The 15,129-nt window shown below is 57.4% G+C and overlaps 1 protein-coding gene across 3 annotated transcripts in view; it reads right to left on the reverse strand.

Moving 5' to 3' along the window:
- The window catches only part of DNMT3A (DNA methyltransferase 3 alpha), a 119,413-nt gene extending 108,929 nt beyond the window's left edge, over window positions 1-10,484 (reverse strand). For 2 of the 3 annotated variants that reach the window (XM_074394926.1, XM_039477382.2), the window contains exon 1: window positions 9,721-9,849. The gene's annotated coding sequence lies outside the window, so the exon portion shown is untranslated. Of the gene's footprint in view, window positions 1-9,720; window positions 9,850-10,323 lie in introns of those variants that run through there. The other variant, XM_003935264.4, reaches the window with a different exon arrangement.
- Window positions 10,485-15,129: the final 4,645 nt, after the last annotated feature.

Below are 15,129 nucleotides of genomic sequence, written 5' to 3' on the forward strand. Positions count from 1 at the left end.
CTGTGCCAGCCTTCCACTTGGGCTCCCTGCCCCCAAACCCTATTGCCTGCGTTCTCTTCCTCGACACCCTAGAATGGTCTTTCTCAAATATAAATACCACGCTGACGTCACCGACAGATAACATCCCGGCCTTCCGCGGTCCTCCAGCCTAGGCCCCTGGCCTCGGACCTATCATTCCCTACACTGCGGCCACATGGGGCCAAAAAGCACCCTTGCCCACCTGGCTAACTGCTCCCTTGCCCTTCGAGACTTAGCTCAAGCGTCATCTCCTTTAGAAAGCCTTTCTGGATCTTCTCTCTCCCTGAATCTGACTTCCTTCTCTGAGCCCCGGTAATGCCTGGGCACAGTGTGCCAGGGGTCCTTCTGCTCTGCCAGAACCCCCCCCTACACTGCAGGCTCCTTGAGGATGGGCATGAGCCCTTTCATCTGTGTAGCCTGTGCCTGGCACACAGTGGGTCTCTCTGAGATGAATGGATGGACATCATTTGTGGATCCTCTCGAGAGAACACTTAAGTACTGCCAGTCCTGCCAACTTGGGGGCCAGCATCTCACCATGCCATGCCTCAGCTCCCTCTCATTCTAGGCTGCTGGCAGGGTGTTGACAGAAAAAAATGCAGAGGAGACTGACTGCCCAGCCCCACTGGGCTTCTCAGCTGAGCTTCCAGTACCAGGCAGGGCCCTCAGGCCACCACCAGTTGGGCTGGGAACCGTCAGCCTGTGCGTGGATGGCAACAAGCACCACATTGTTGCTGGTAATAAAACCATTAGGAGCCCTTGCTGCGTGCCAGCTGCCAGGCCGGGCTGTGGTCAAGGGCCTCCCATGCCTCCAGGCCGTGGGGCAGAGCCAGAACCCAGCAAAGGCCACTCTCTGCTTGGCCCCAAAGAGACCAGTGGGCAGGGAGGGAAAGATTGACCAGACCTTGGGAGAGCTACTGGGTCCCCACATGAGCAGGGGACTCTGAAGAGACCAAAAAAGGTGCAGGTAAATCCTGGCCTCACAGGAAGAAGTGGCGGTGCAGAAAGGCTGAGAGAAAAAGGGACAACTTATTGGCAACAGGAAAAAGGGAGCTGGGTCAGACAACGGAAGCTAAGGACAGAGATATCTTCCTCTGTCCCTGTCACTTCCCCCGGCCCCCGACTCCCAGCTCAGAGTCCATCGTGGGATTGAGGGTCATTCAAATTTGATTATTTCTTCCCCTCACCGTGAGCGGTCACGGGGAGCACGAGCAACACTTGCAGGATCTTTTTTCTTTCTTTCTTTTTTTTTTTTTTTTGAGACAGAATTTCACTCTTGTTGCCCAGGCTGGAATGCAATGGCTGGAGCTTGGCTCACTGCAACCTCCGCCTCCTGGGTTCAAGCAACTCTTTCCTCAGTCTCCCGAATAGCTGGGATTACTGGTATGCACTATCATACCCGGCTAATTTTTGTATTCTTAGTGGAGATGGGGTGTCACCATATTGGCCAGGCTGGTCTTAAACTCCTGACCTCAGGTGATCTGTGCACGTCGGCCTCCCAAAGTGCTGGGATTACAGACGTGAGCCACCGTGGCCAGCCACTTGCAGGGTCTTATGGAGCAGCAGGGCTTTGTGGGGGTTACCCTAAGTCTCAGGCAGCCCTGGAACGACCCCCATGTAAAGCAAAGCAGCTCAGGCCTCCTGAGCAACTCCTCTGTGCCAGGCACAGTGCTGGCTGTTTTCATGAATTATTGCATGTCATTCAGGCAACCCCTGTAAGATGTGGCTGCTATTCTTATCCCCAATTTGCAGATGAAAAACGTGCAGCTCCAGGTGGTTTGGGGCCAGCAGCAACTAAGCACAAATGGGGCTGAGACGCTCCTCCAGGTGGGCCTGACTCCCGAGCGTCTTTCTTGCCCTGCACATCCCTCCCCTACACGCCTGGAACCGAACGGCTGGTTTGTAGAGGGACCAGTTCTGTGCTTGCCTCCAAGTCCTGGGTCTTTTTCTGTCTGTTCCTGCCTTATTCCAGGGGCAGGGCCAAAAAAGTGCACAGACCCTTCTCACGTCCTGTTGAACAGGGCAGCCTCGGGGGAAGGGAAGCTCCGAGAGGCACCCATGGGTGGGGGGGGGGGAGGGGAAGGTGGAAGAGGGTGGTAGTTGCTGTTGCTAAGTAACCAGCCCTGAGCTTCCTGGGTTAGCAAGACAACTGCAGGTGAAGGAATTTGTATCTGCCCCTGCCTCATCTCTCCACCCCATCACCTGGGTCACTGCCACCTGGTCTGGAACTCCTATATCTGAGTTGAGCCCACATGCCAGGCAAGTTTCTAGGCACCCTTTCTACTCCTTCGTGGGACCTCCTGAAGCCCCACTTTGTCTCTCTTGGGTGAGGCCGCCCAAGAGGCTCTCACTATGCCAGGGCTGGGCCACCTGAGAGCCACCCTGGGCCAGGCCACAGTTACACTTCCAGTTCCCCAGGAACCTTCTGGGCCACGACAGCCCACCAGACTGATGCTTTTGGGGAAGATCCTCGGTGATTTGTTCTTCACCCTGGGTCAGAAATGTGTTTCAAGTCGCCATCCTCTAAAGCTAACTTTGTGCCCTGTCCCTGGCGTGGGCCAGGGTGCATGCAGTCAGCGGCCTATTTTCTGCTCTCACCTAATCCCTGCCAGCCTAGGCCTTCGCTCAGAGGCCTTATATCTGCAATATTTCTCCCTGCAGTCTTTCCAGAAAAGACACGTACCTGAGTAAACTTAGCCCTTGCTGTCAGTCTCTAAACCAGTTTCTTACCCATTATAAAAAAGAGTCCATCCCTCAGCCTTCCGCGACTGAATTCTTTTTTCCATATTCCATGGGCTTTTCAAAAGTGTAGTTTTATTTCTGTTGTTATTAAGACAGTAACACAAGTTCATTTACATTTTTTCAAATAAAACAAAAGTGTATAAAGTTAAAATGCAAAAACCTGTTGACAGGTTTGTGCGTATCCTTCCAGAACAACTTTTCCATGCATGTGCAAACCTATAAATGTGCGTATTTGTAGCAATTTTAAAGAATTTCCTGAAAATGAGATTACACTATGAACATTTTGTTTTAAACCACAGCACTACTGCATGGGCATCTAACGCATCAGAACAGACACACTTGCTACCTTGTTTCGAAGACTTGTAGGGAATCTAAGTAGATTTCCCTTTCCCAGTGCATTTATTTGCCACTTTGGAAAGCTATACAAGTAATCATGCAAGCCTTCCCGAAGCCTCCTTCCAAACACGTTCTGCTCGCTGGGGTGCTGGGACATCCTACTGGCCTGGCATGGGCAGAGGTGAACCCCCCTGTGCCTCCCGGGGTCCTCTGGGGAGTGGAAGAGGAGGGACACCCCAGAGGCCTCCTGCCCCCAGGCCATGGCCATTCCCAAGTATTCCCCAGGACACAGCCCACACTCAACAAACAGCTTAGTGAGCCACAAATCTAACTCCATGCCCCATAATCTCCTCTCTAAGCATCTTTTTACCTTTTCAAGGAAGGATCATTGGAACCCATGACCTAGCTGATCCATCAGATCTGGAACATCTGCAACAAGCCCCTCTCCCCTTTCATTACAGCAAGAAGAACACTAGAGTAGGAGTCAGGAGACCCAAGTTCCAGCTCTCCCGTTACTGGGCTCTAAGAGATGGTTGTCCGTCCCCTCTGTGCACAGATGGGGCAGCTAATAACTGGCTGAGAATTAAAAATGACCTTGACATTTGAAACAGAAGCAGGGAGGGAAGATCAATAGGGATGGTGGCGAGCAGGGCGATGACCACAGGAAAAAGAAAATAGGAACCCGGTCAGATATCTAAATAAGGCTGGGAAGCCTTAAGGGTCAGAGGGGGCCACAGCAGGACAGCAGTGGGCAACGCAGAACTACTGCTGAAAAAAAATAAAAAAAATAGCCACTCCATACTGGATTTAGCTAGGAAAGCCCCGGGCCTCTGCGCCTCCCTTACCCCAACCCTCACTGCCCACCAAGCACCCTTGTTGTCCTCCAGACAGGCTGGTGACCTGTGATGTCATCAGCAAGGGAGATTTGGCCCAGAGGGCCCTGCCCACCAACTGTTCTTGCAGGGGGCTGCCAGGCACCTGCACTCATGCCTGGGGGGCCTAGGCCGCCTGCAGGGCACCTCTCCTCTGGGTTGGTGGCTCGGTTCTCCCCAGCGCATGTGTGTTGAGGGGCAGGGTGGAGTCAGGCAGCAGAGACAGGAACCTGACGTCTCCACCCCCCATTTCCTTGGCACTAGTGGTCACTTGGAGGAATGTTCTGGATGCAGAGGCGTCTCAGGCTGGTGGGGTGGGCAACGGGGAAAGGGGGGGGGCATGAAGACCTCTGGGGAGGCCACAAAAGAGACCCTTCTACTACAACCCCATCCTCACCATGACTACCATCACTCCAACACAGATCAGACCTGACCATGGCCTCCCCCTTAATCGTCATAACCCCTGGGGTCAGTGTAAGTTAAACCCTGCTCTGTTGCTCTCCGAGTCTGAGCTCTTAAGCTCTAGTATATAGAATAGAAAGAATCAGGATCTGACACCAAATGAGCTCATTTGGCCCCTTCCTCTCTCTCCCTGCTGTCCTCTCTCCACCCCCACCCCCAACTGGCCGCCACACTCAGGCAGTCCAGGGCGGTTCTCCATGAGCCACACAGGAGTTCCCGGAGCACAGAGACCTCCTTCCCAAACGAAGGCAAGGCCTCAGCCTGTCCTCCAGCACAACCCAGGACCAAGGCCATCTCCCGGACACTACAGCCAACCCCCATGATGCCCTGCCCCCGACAGCCTGGCTTCTTCCCTGAAGCCCCAAAGCCCTACTTCTGTACTCTGAGGCGCTTCTGAGATGCCACCTCCTTCAAGAAGCCTTCCTGATCGCTTTAGTGGGTTGTGACCTCATTCTCCTTTAAGCACTTTATTCTCCCTCTCTGGTGACCCTGGTCCCACTCTGCAGTCCTGCATTAGCTGGGCGCATCCTAAATGTACTGTGTTCCCTCAAAGCCAGCACAGGGCATGGCTTCCAGGAAACGCTCGGCACATCTCTGGAAAGTGGAAGTGAATACGTTGGGAAAGTGCTGCTGCACTCAAGACAAAATAATGATCAGCTGAAACTACAGCAGGAGGGATTTCAGGTGGAAGCAAAACAACCTGTTGACATGTGATTGTTCAACTCATCAGATTGCTAAGTGGCTCTGAGGAGCCTCCCACCTCCCAGGATTTTGAATCAGAATCAGCACTTTCCTCATCTGACCAAGATTCTGCAAAAGACACAGGAAGGTGGACGAGGCTTCTCAGAGCACTTCCTGCAGTGCCAGTCCACGTGAGCCGCCCAGATGATGAAAACAGACACAGCTAGCAGGAGGGCTCCTGCTCTGCCAGGGCTGTAACGCACATCATCTCACTCCATCCTCACAACCACCTGTAGGCAGAACCCACGTGCACTCCCATGTTACAGGTGAGGAAACTGAGGCCCAGGGAATCAAGGTCTTGCCCGACTTCCTGCTGCTGGGAGTCAGAGCGCAGCTCCCTGTGGCTCGAGGGCCTCACGCTGCCTTGACACTGGCTCATGTGGAAGCAAGTCCTCCCCATCCACACACAGCAGCACACCACGTACCCGCACATCATGCACAGACACACATGCACCGAACCTCATCTTGCCCACACGCTTAGCCAAGTGGAGGCAGGCTCGGACACAGACATCTCAGGCTGACACTTCATGAATCTCAGATTTGGTCATGTTTTTAGGGAAAAAATCGCCAAAGAGAGAAATGATTGGAAATGAGCCCTCAAAAATGAAAGTGCAAGGGAATCTGGCACCTTTAGGGGCCTCTTAAAGCCCTGCTCAGGAACAGCAAAGTCCCTGCAGAAACCCAGCCTCGGGCCAGGCGGGCTGCAGACGGGCTTTCTGCTCATCTACTAATATTCAAAGGGAAATGGAAGCTATTCCCCAAGGGCCGCAGCGTGGGGAATAGCATAGGGTAGACGCGCTGCCCCTACCTGCTACAGGCCAGAGACACACTCGACTCCCAGGGGGGCACAGGGTGGGGAGGACATGCACCAAGTCCAGGACTCCAGGCCAGCAAGTTGGAGGCAGAAGGAAGTGCTCAGGGAGAGGCATGTGACCGGCACGTGAACGGCCCTGCAGGCCTCAGGCTCTGGGTAGCACAGACAACCCTGGGAAGAACCGGGCACCACCTCCCACAAACAGCCCTGGCCCCAGCTCCAAGAGCTCTCAGAGCTAAACTCCTCTTCCAGCCTGCAATTCTAAGGTTTGGGTTCTAATGCTGACAGTTGAGATCAAAGGATGAGGAGAGGGTGGTCTGCTTAAAGTCACCTATTAAGAGTCCTCTTTCTCCCTGGATCCCAAAAAGAGAAGCCTCAGGAGAGTCTGGGCTTTTGCTGGGAAAGAACTTGGGTCTTTCAGGGAGGCGAGAGCCTGAGGAGCTGGCCTGTAAGTAGGCGGTGGCCACTGGGAATGGAGCACAGCAGCAGAGGGGAGCCCCACACTAGAGCTGCCTCCGGGAGAGGGCAAGACAGCAGAGCACTCCCCTCACTCAGCAGACACCCTGGGGGGCCTCGCTGCTGGTCCAACGGGGACCCAGGGAGGCAAGGCCCCTGTTCCCTGGAGATTACAAACTGAGAGGGGGCACCGACACGGTACGAGTGGGGCGCCTTCCCCTGGGTGCAGACTCCACTTCTTCCTTCCAGTGACCCAGGACAAAAATTTTCCGGCTTGTCCTGTCTTCCTAGCTTTCTGAGAACCACTGGAAGAGGTGGGTGTGAAAGCAATAGTAAAACATCTATAAGGGACTGAGGAGCTTACTGTGAATTGGACTCGAAAAGGAAACGTCACAAATTATCCACACACGGGGATTTATACACAAACCTACAGGACACACATGTGCCGAGGCTTAAAAGAGGCTGTACTTTTACACCCTCTACAGAGTCAGACGTGACCAACCCGTCTCTTGGAGGGACCCTCCCCATACTGCCTCTCCTTCCCAAGGCCCAACCCCTTGGGGGCCCTGATCTCTCTCCTGTCTCCTCCTTGGAAGCCTTCCCCAATTACTGCCCTGTGCCAAAAAACAGACCACCCTGTCCCCATTTCTGGGTCTGAAATTCCACAACTAGAATCAGAGTCATAGAATGTCAAAGCTGGAATGGACCTTCCGGCTCGAGTCCAACCCCCACCCCACAGAGGAATCCTGCCCGTAGACACCCTGACAGATGGCCGCTGGCCTCCTCTCCTAGGCTTCTCTAGGACTCGGAAGGCAGCCCTGGCCCTGTGGACCAGTCCACTCCTTGAGTCTAGGAATTCACCTTTCTCAGGGCCAGTCTCCTATGGAAGGCACTGGTGCCAGGGTGGGGTAACAAGGGAAGTTTGGTGGGGCTGAACAGGCAGCTGCTTATCTGGGAAGGGGCTGCATAGAAGAGGGGGAGCCATCAGGGGAGGAAGGCAGGTGCCAGGGCTGCTGCAGAGGTCGGCCTGGGCCCTTGGGCACACACACTCCCACCCCGACAGCCACCTGTCACAGCCCAACCAGGGCCTAGGTGGAACCTGGAGGCAAAGGGGGACCATTTTGCCCCAGAAACCCAGCAGGAACTCCCCACAACTCAACTCTCCAAAGGCAGGTAGCTCAGAAAACTACCAGGAGCTGGCCCCTGCCAGTCATCCCAAGAGGGTCCCCGGGATGCCTGGCTCCCCAAATCCCACAGGCCAGTCCTAATACCCTGGCAACAGCAAGGAGAATAGCTCCCCTGGCTGCAGCTGTCACATCTGCCCGGGAGGGAGGAGGCGACACTGGAGCAGCACCTGATCCCAGGATCCCTTCGCAGCCACCCGCCCAGGAGGCGGTTCAGCCACTGGCAGCCTAGGGTGAAACATGAAGACTGAGCAGGCCCCCAGGGATGCTGATGGCAGTCTCTAGGCATGGCAGTGAGGGGCAAGTTGGGTCACAGGGCAGAGGGCGCTTCTCCCCAAGGCTTCTGTCCCCGCTGGTTTGAGGGGGGGGGAGTTGCGAGACTCTGGGGCCCGGCCCTGCCCATCCGCCCGCCTGCCGCCTGCCGCCCGCCGCAGGCCAGAGCTGCCCTGCTGGGTGCCAGGCGCCATGTTGGGTCAAGGTGCAGCCACAGGGGGCTCCCCTCAGGAGCCGAAGGAGGCAGCCCCTGGGAACCAGAGGGCACTGCTTCCTGCCCAGGGCGCCAACACCTCCTCAACTGGCAGCAGAGAGAGAGTGGCAGGACGGAGGGGATAAGAAGACGGGGAGAAATGGTAGAGGGGGGCTAAGGTGGGAGAGGGTGCCCCCAGGAAGGGAGGCTTCAGGAAAGCGAAACGCAGTTTGGCAGCCCCAGGGCCGCGGGCCCCAGCAATGAGGGGCTGGGGGAGGCCAGGGGCGGGCCCTGGACCCGCGCCAGCCTGGTCCGCGCCGAAGGGGAGGGAGGACAGGGCGGCCTGGGGGAGGGGAGCGGGGTGAGGGCGGGACACGGACCGCGGCCGCCTGCGGCTCTGAAGCTCGGGGTCTCCCGGGGTGTAGGGACCTGGGGCTGAAGACCCCGCTCCGCAGCCGCAGCGAGGCCTCGTCCTTCACTGTGCAGATGCGAAGCTTTCAAGGACACGTCTGCACCGGCCCGGCGGGGTGCGTGTGCGTGAGTGTGTCCGCGTGCGTGGGAATGTGCGCAGGGGGGCTGCAGGGACGACCCCAGGCGTCCCCCCGACGAGCCGCTCCCGGTCCCGGCCCCGCTGCTTCCACCCCCGCGTTTTCCGGCCCCCGCGGCCCGGGCCCGGGATCGTCGCCCGCCCCCGCCCCGCCCCCACATTGCGGCGCCGCCACCGCGGCCGCCCCGGCTCCCACGGCCCGCGGTGGGGACAGGGAGGAGCCGGGCACGACGACCCCCACCTCCGTGCCGCTGGCACTCCGCGGGGAGGTGTGCCCCCCAGACAGGCGCTCTCGCCCGCCCGCCGCCCCTCCCGGACCCGCCGGCGCCCCGCACCCCCAGCCACAGGTGGCCGGAGGAGGATCGCGGCGCCGCGCTCTCCGGCCCGGCCCGGCAATCACCCCTCGGCCCGCCCCCGGGGGCCTCCCGGGTCCCCCGCCCCGCGGGGCCGAGGAGGGCCGGGCGCCGGGGGGAGGGGCGGGGGGCCGGGTCGTGCCAGCCAGGCTGGGCTGCCATTTTCTGCCGCCGCCGCGGAGCCCGGCCCCCGCCCCCTCCCCCGCTCCCCCGGGCCGCCGCGGGGGCCGATCCTTCTGGGTCGGGGTCTGCGCCCTCCGGCGCCCTGGCCGCGGACTCCAGGCGGGGCCGAGGGGCGGGGGCAGAGCCCGGAAGGCGGGGGCGGCCCGGCCGGGGCCCCTGCGGCAGCGCCGAGCCGGGCACAGCGGCGGAGGCCGGCGGTGGAGGGGCCCCCCGCGGCATTGTATAGACTTGAACTTGAGCCCGGAGCCGGGCGGGGGCGGAGAGGGGGGTCCGCGCCGGGAGCGGGCGGGACGGGAGGGGGCGCCTGCCGAGCCCGCGGGGACATAAACAAACCCTCAAATCCCCCGCGCCGACCGGGCCGGCCCGGCCAGCCCGGCCCGCCGTCCCCGCCCGCAGTCCCGGCCCCGCGGGCGCCCGGCGCGGAGTTGCGGGGGTCCGGGAGCCTGCCCCGGGCCGGGCACTGCCCGCTGCGGTGCCCCCCACCCGGCTCCCCGGCTCCCCGCCGCCTCCGGGCCGGCCTCCCGGGCCGCCAGCAGCGGCGCTGATTACCGTGTGGCCGGTGGGGTCGGGCCGGCCCGGCTGCGCGCCCTGGTGCCGCGGCGCCGCGTCCCGGCTCGTCCTCTGCTCTCGCCGCCGCCGCCGCCCGCGCGCCCTCCCTCCCTCCCGGCCCGCCTGCCTGCCTCGCTCGCTCGCTCCCTCCCTCCGCTCGCTGTCGCGCTCCCTCTCTCCGCCTCCTCCGCCGGGTCCCCCCCTCCCACCCCTTCTCTCCGCCTTCCTCCTTCCCTCCCTCCGGCCGCCCGCCGGCCCAGGCCTCCGCCCGCCGCTCGCCCCCCGCGGCCGCGCTGGCCCGGGCCCCGGCGCTGCGGAGCCGGCCCGGGAGGCAGCGCCGACTGGGGGGCCCCGGGGCGCCGCGGCGGGAGCGGCCTGGGCGCGCGGCCGGTCCTAGCGCCCTCGGCGCGACTTCCCGGCCTCTGCGGCCCCGCCGGGGTCCCCGCACGCCGGGAGGCGGAGGTCCGGACCCCGCACCGCCCCGACCGGGCGCCGGGCCCGAGCACCCCGCCTTGGCCGCGCTCTCGGCCACTCCGAGCCCCTCAGGTCGGAGCCGAGCCCGGGGCCTCGCCGCAGCCCTCCCCACGCGGGGCGCCCCGCTACCTGGCGCTGCCTCTGCGCTGGGTCCCCGCATCCAGCACTGGCCGTAGGGACAGCGGCCCCTCCTCTCCCCCGGCCGGTGTCAAGTGCCTCCCCCCACAGCCCGCGGAGCCCCCGGCGGCCTTCGCCCTGCAGTTCTTCCGACCTCCGCCAGAGCCCACTGCTCTCTGCCCGCCTCAGCACTGGGGCTGGGGACAGCAGCGCCGGCCCATCCGCGCCGCAACCCCCAGCCAGGTGCCGCCGCGGAGTGGAGGCCACTCCGCTCTACAGGGCCAAGGTCGGAGCGCCACAGCCCTCCTGGCGGTCCCGCAGTCTCCAGAGCGTCTCTGAGGTCAGCCGCCTGGAAGGGAGTGAGTTCCCAGTACCTTGAGGTGTCCAAATAGAGTTGGATGCCCTCAGTTGGGCACTGGAAGACTGAAAGATTTCATGAGGTGGGAGGTTGAACGAGATGACATTGAAGGTCTCTTCCAGCTGGAAGATTCCGTGCATACCTACACTCCGCCCTCACCCCTTCACTCTGGGGGCTGTTCTCTTTCCCCATGGAGCTCTCAGGGCTCCGGGTTCCTGACTTGGGGCATCTCTAATTCCACTAGCACAGCCACTGTGTGTGCTCATCTCACTCCTCCAGCAGCCGCTCTAGGACTTGGGGCTGGGCCCCCCACCCCGCCTTCAGCCTCCTTTCGCGCCCCTGCATACCACCAACCACCTCAGCTCTGCACCCCGAATTCCACTCAGCCCTTCAGCTACATACAGTAGCTGAGCTCCCTGACTGGCACAGGACATGGTGTGTTCTCTCCCCAGGGACCCGCCATCCTACTTGTGGGCAGGGGCTGCTGGCGTGGGTGGTGGGACTCACTTCACAGTGAATCGGGTCCTACTTTTTCCTTCTCCCCAAGCAGCACAGCCTCCATCAGCGCTACCCTTTTGAGGGTCACAGAAAGGAGTTGCCAAGTTCTCTGGGACCAGGAGCTGCCTTTCATACAGAAGGGAAGGTTTTCTTTCCGGAAGTCCTCCAATGCTTCCAGGTCCCTCCATCTCCCCAACTCCCACCCTGAGGCTCAAGATCTGAGACCAGTCTCCAGGCCATAGTTCTGGCTGTGATCAGTGTCACCCTCACTCAAGTGGCCACCCACTCTACTGATGACAGGCCCTGCTGTCCATGGTCTCCACCGGCCCATCCCCAGAGACTCCCAATGCTCTGCGAGGACTGGGGCCGTGTCTGTCATCCCTGTAGCCCCGCACTGGCTCCTGGGAGATTCTCAGTAAAGCTTGGTGGAATTAACATGTGACCCTCAGATTCCTGGGCTCTTCGCTTTCTACATCAAGAGGGGCATCCGTGAACACTCTAAATGGTGCACCCAGCTTGTCAAAGGAGAAGACCATTTTTAGAAAGGTGACTGAGATACCTCTGCCTTCATCATGGATTTACAGAAGACTGCTCCTAAACAGCAGCGACTGTTTACTGAGTGTCTGCTATGTGCCAGGCACCAGACATGGCATTTTCCCTAGTCTTCGCCAGCCCTGTGATGTAATTTGTACTACCCTCACACTACAGATGAAGAAACTGAGGCTTGGTCTTATTCCAAGCCATACAGTTGGGAAGTGGCAGAGTCAGGATTCAAAGCTGGGTCCATTTGACTCTGAAAGCACCCCACACCACATCTTTTTTTTTCTTTTCTTTTCTTGAGACAGAGTCTTGTTCTGTTGCCGAGACTGGAGTGCAGTGGAATGATCATAGCTTACTGCAGCCTCAACCTTCTGGTCTCAACCAGTCCTCCTGCCTCAGCCTCCTGAGTATCTGAGGCTATAGATGCACACCACCATGCCTGGCTAATTAATTATTATTATTTGTAGAGATAGGGGTCTCTCTGTGTTGCTCAGGCTGGTCTTGAACTTCTGGGCTCAGGTGATCCTCCCACCTCAGATTCCCAGTGTGTTGGGATGACAGGCATGAACCACCAGGTTCAGCCCACACCACACTTTTGAAACATAGTTGCTCTTAAGAAGCTGAAATTCGATGGGTGCAGTGGCTCACCCCTGTAATCCCAGCACTTTGGGAGGTCAAGGTGGGTGGATCACTTAAGGTCAGGAGTTCAAGACCAGCCTGGCCAACATGGTGAAACCCCATCTCTACTTAAAATACAAAATTAGCCGGGCGTGGTAGAGCATGCCTGTAGTCCCAGCTACTCAGGAGGCTGAGGCAGAAGAATCACTTGAATCTGGGAGGTGGAGGTTGCAGTGAGCTGAGATTGTGCCGCTGGTACACTTCAGCCTGGGTGAGAGAGTGAGACTTTGTCTCAAAAAAAAAAACAAACCAAAACAAAACAAAAAGCTGAAATTCTCAGGGCCATGATCAGCAAATGTAAATTTCTATTCAATAGGGCTATTTATGATGACATTATTAGGAGCCACTGAAGTGTGCAACCTTGGATGTACGGGTTGCTGGGGTCTCGAGGCCCAAAGTGACCATGTAGAGGGTTTATGTTTGTTAAGAAACAACCATATGGCTACAGGGTTGGTTCCAGACCCTGGCCCTAATGTCTTTGGTCCCAAGAGGAGGCATATCACACCTGTAATTCCAGTGCTGGCTAACCCTCATCACCGTACACCATGCTGGGTTAACTCGGGTTGGTTTAGCCTTTGAGATTCTACACTCCTCACTTGTGTCTGCCCCACTGTGGCCTCATCAGAATCCTGGCTGATTCTAGATTATCTGGACTATGGAGCAGTATCAGGACAGGCTAGGTTGTCTTGCAGTAACAACTCCAGATCTCAGTGACTTAAAACCACAAAGTTTCCATGGAAATCAGTATGGCGGTATCTGAAAAAAATTAAACATAGAATTACTGTATAACCCAGCAGTTTCACTTCCTGGTGTACAGTCCAAATAACTGAAAGCAGAGATTTTGTTTATTTGTTTTTGTTGTTGTTTTGGTTTTGTTTTTGAGACAGAGTTTTGATTTTGTCATCCAGGCTGGAGTGCAATGGCGCAATCCGGCTCACTGCAACCTCCACCTCCTGGGTTCAAGTGATTCTTCTACCTCAGCCTCCTGAATAGCTGGGATTACAAGCACACACCACCATGCCTGTAATTTTTGCATTTTTAGTAGAGACCGGGTTTCACCATGGTGGCCAGGCTGGTCTTGAACTCCTGACCTCAGGTGATCCACCCGCCTTGGCCTCCCAAAGTGCTGGGATTACAGGCATGAACCACCATGCCCGGCTAAAAGCAGAGATTTGAATAGATATTTATACACCAATGTTTTATAGCAACATTATTCACAATGGCCAAAAGTGGAGGCAACCTACATGTTCATCAGCTGATGAATGAATAAGCAAAATGCAGTCTATCCATACAATAGAAGATGATCCAGCCTTAAAAAATGGGAATCCTGACACCTGCTACAACATGCATGAACCTTGAGGATATTATGCTAAATGAAATAAGCCAGACCCAAATGCACAAATACTGTAGGATTCCACTTATATGAAGGCTCTAGAGTAGTCAGACAGAAGGCTCTAGAGTAGAGAGAAATAGAATGGTGGGTACCAGCGGCTGCAGGGAGGGGGAATGGGGATTCAGTGTTTAATGGGGATAGAGTTTCAGTTTGCGAAGATGAAAAAGTTCTGGAGATGAATGGTGGTGGTGGTTGTACTTCTGCCACTGAACTATACACTCAAAAATGATTAAAATGGCTGGGTGCAATGGCTCACACTTGTAATTCCAGCACTTTGGGAGGCCGATGTGGGCAAATCACCTGAGCTCAGGAGTTCGAGACTAGCCTGGCCAACATGGTGAAACCCTGTCTCTACCAAAAATACAAAAATTAGCAAGGTGTGGTAGCAGGCACCTGTAATCCCAGCTACTTGGGAGGCTGAGGCAGGAGAATCGCTTGAACCCAGGAGGCGGAGGTTGCCGTGAGCCAAGATGGCGCTGCTGCACTCCAGCCTGGGCAATAAGAGCAAAACTCCATTTAAAAAAAGAAAATGGTTAAAATGATAAATGCCATGTTATGTCTATTTTACCACAATAAAAAAAAACAGAGCCTAATCCAACTGTATATTACATTTCCAGTGGATTACCGAAGAACCGCTAAGTTCCTTCTCTTGCCCTGTCACATGTCTATCGCAGGTTTGCAGAGTGGGCTCTGCTCATTGAATAGTCAGGGACCCTGGTCAACGGAAGAGCCACTATCTCAAGGAGAGTTCCAGTGGGTTTCCGTTGACAAAAGGCTCTTGTCACTAGAGGCAGTCACACAGCTCCATTCACCTATAAGGCCAGGAAGTAAATGCCACCATCGGCCTCAAGGTGGCGAGAACCAGAGAGTTAGCACCAGTGACTACCACAGGGGCCCCCTCAGCCCCGTCACAGGTCACATGTTCCTCTAACATCCTCTACCCAGGGCCTCCAGCGGAAGGCTTAGCTCCCACACTCCTAACTCAGAAGAGAGAAGTGGCGGTTGGGCTACCCTTGGCCCCGACACCCTGACACGTCTTGTGTCCTTGCCATCCATCCTCCTCAAACCATCCCATCTGCCTTTGGCACAGTGGGTGACCTTCCATCCTCCTTCCTGACTTCCAGACCTGGCTCACCTATCAGATGCTCAGTGACTTCCACCCCCACAGTGACTCACTACTGCAGTCATCTTAATATCCCCTCCACGTGACACCTACTAGGAGAACTATGTCCTGGACCTCATCACCATCAGTTCTTCATCTATAGCACATGGGGATCCTTCCACCCATCTGCCAGGTAGGGCTGTTATATTAGCAGTCACAGAATACCAGCCTGAATTAGCCTGAATAGAG

The sequence above is a fragment of the Saimiri boliviensis genome, chromosome 1 (genome assembly GCF_048565385.1).
Source record: "Saimiri boliviensis isolate mSaiBol1 chromosome 1, mSaiBol1.pri, whole genome shotgun sequence".
NCBI classification, from domain to species: Eukaryota; Metazoa; Chordata; class Mammalia; order Primates; family Cebidae; genus Saimiri; species Saimiri boliviensis.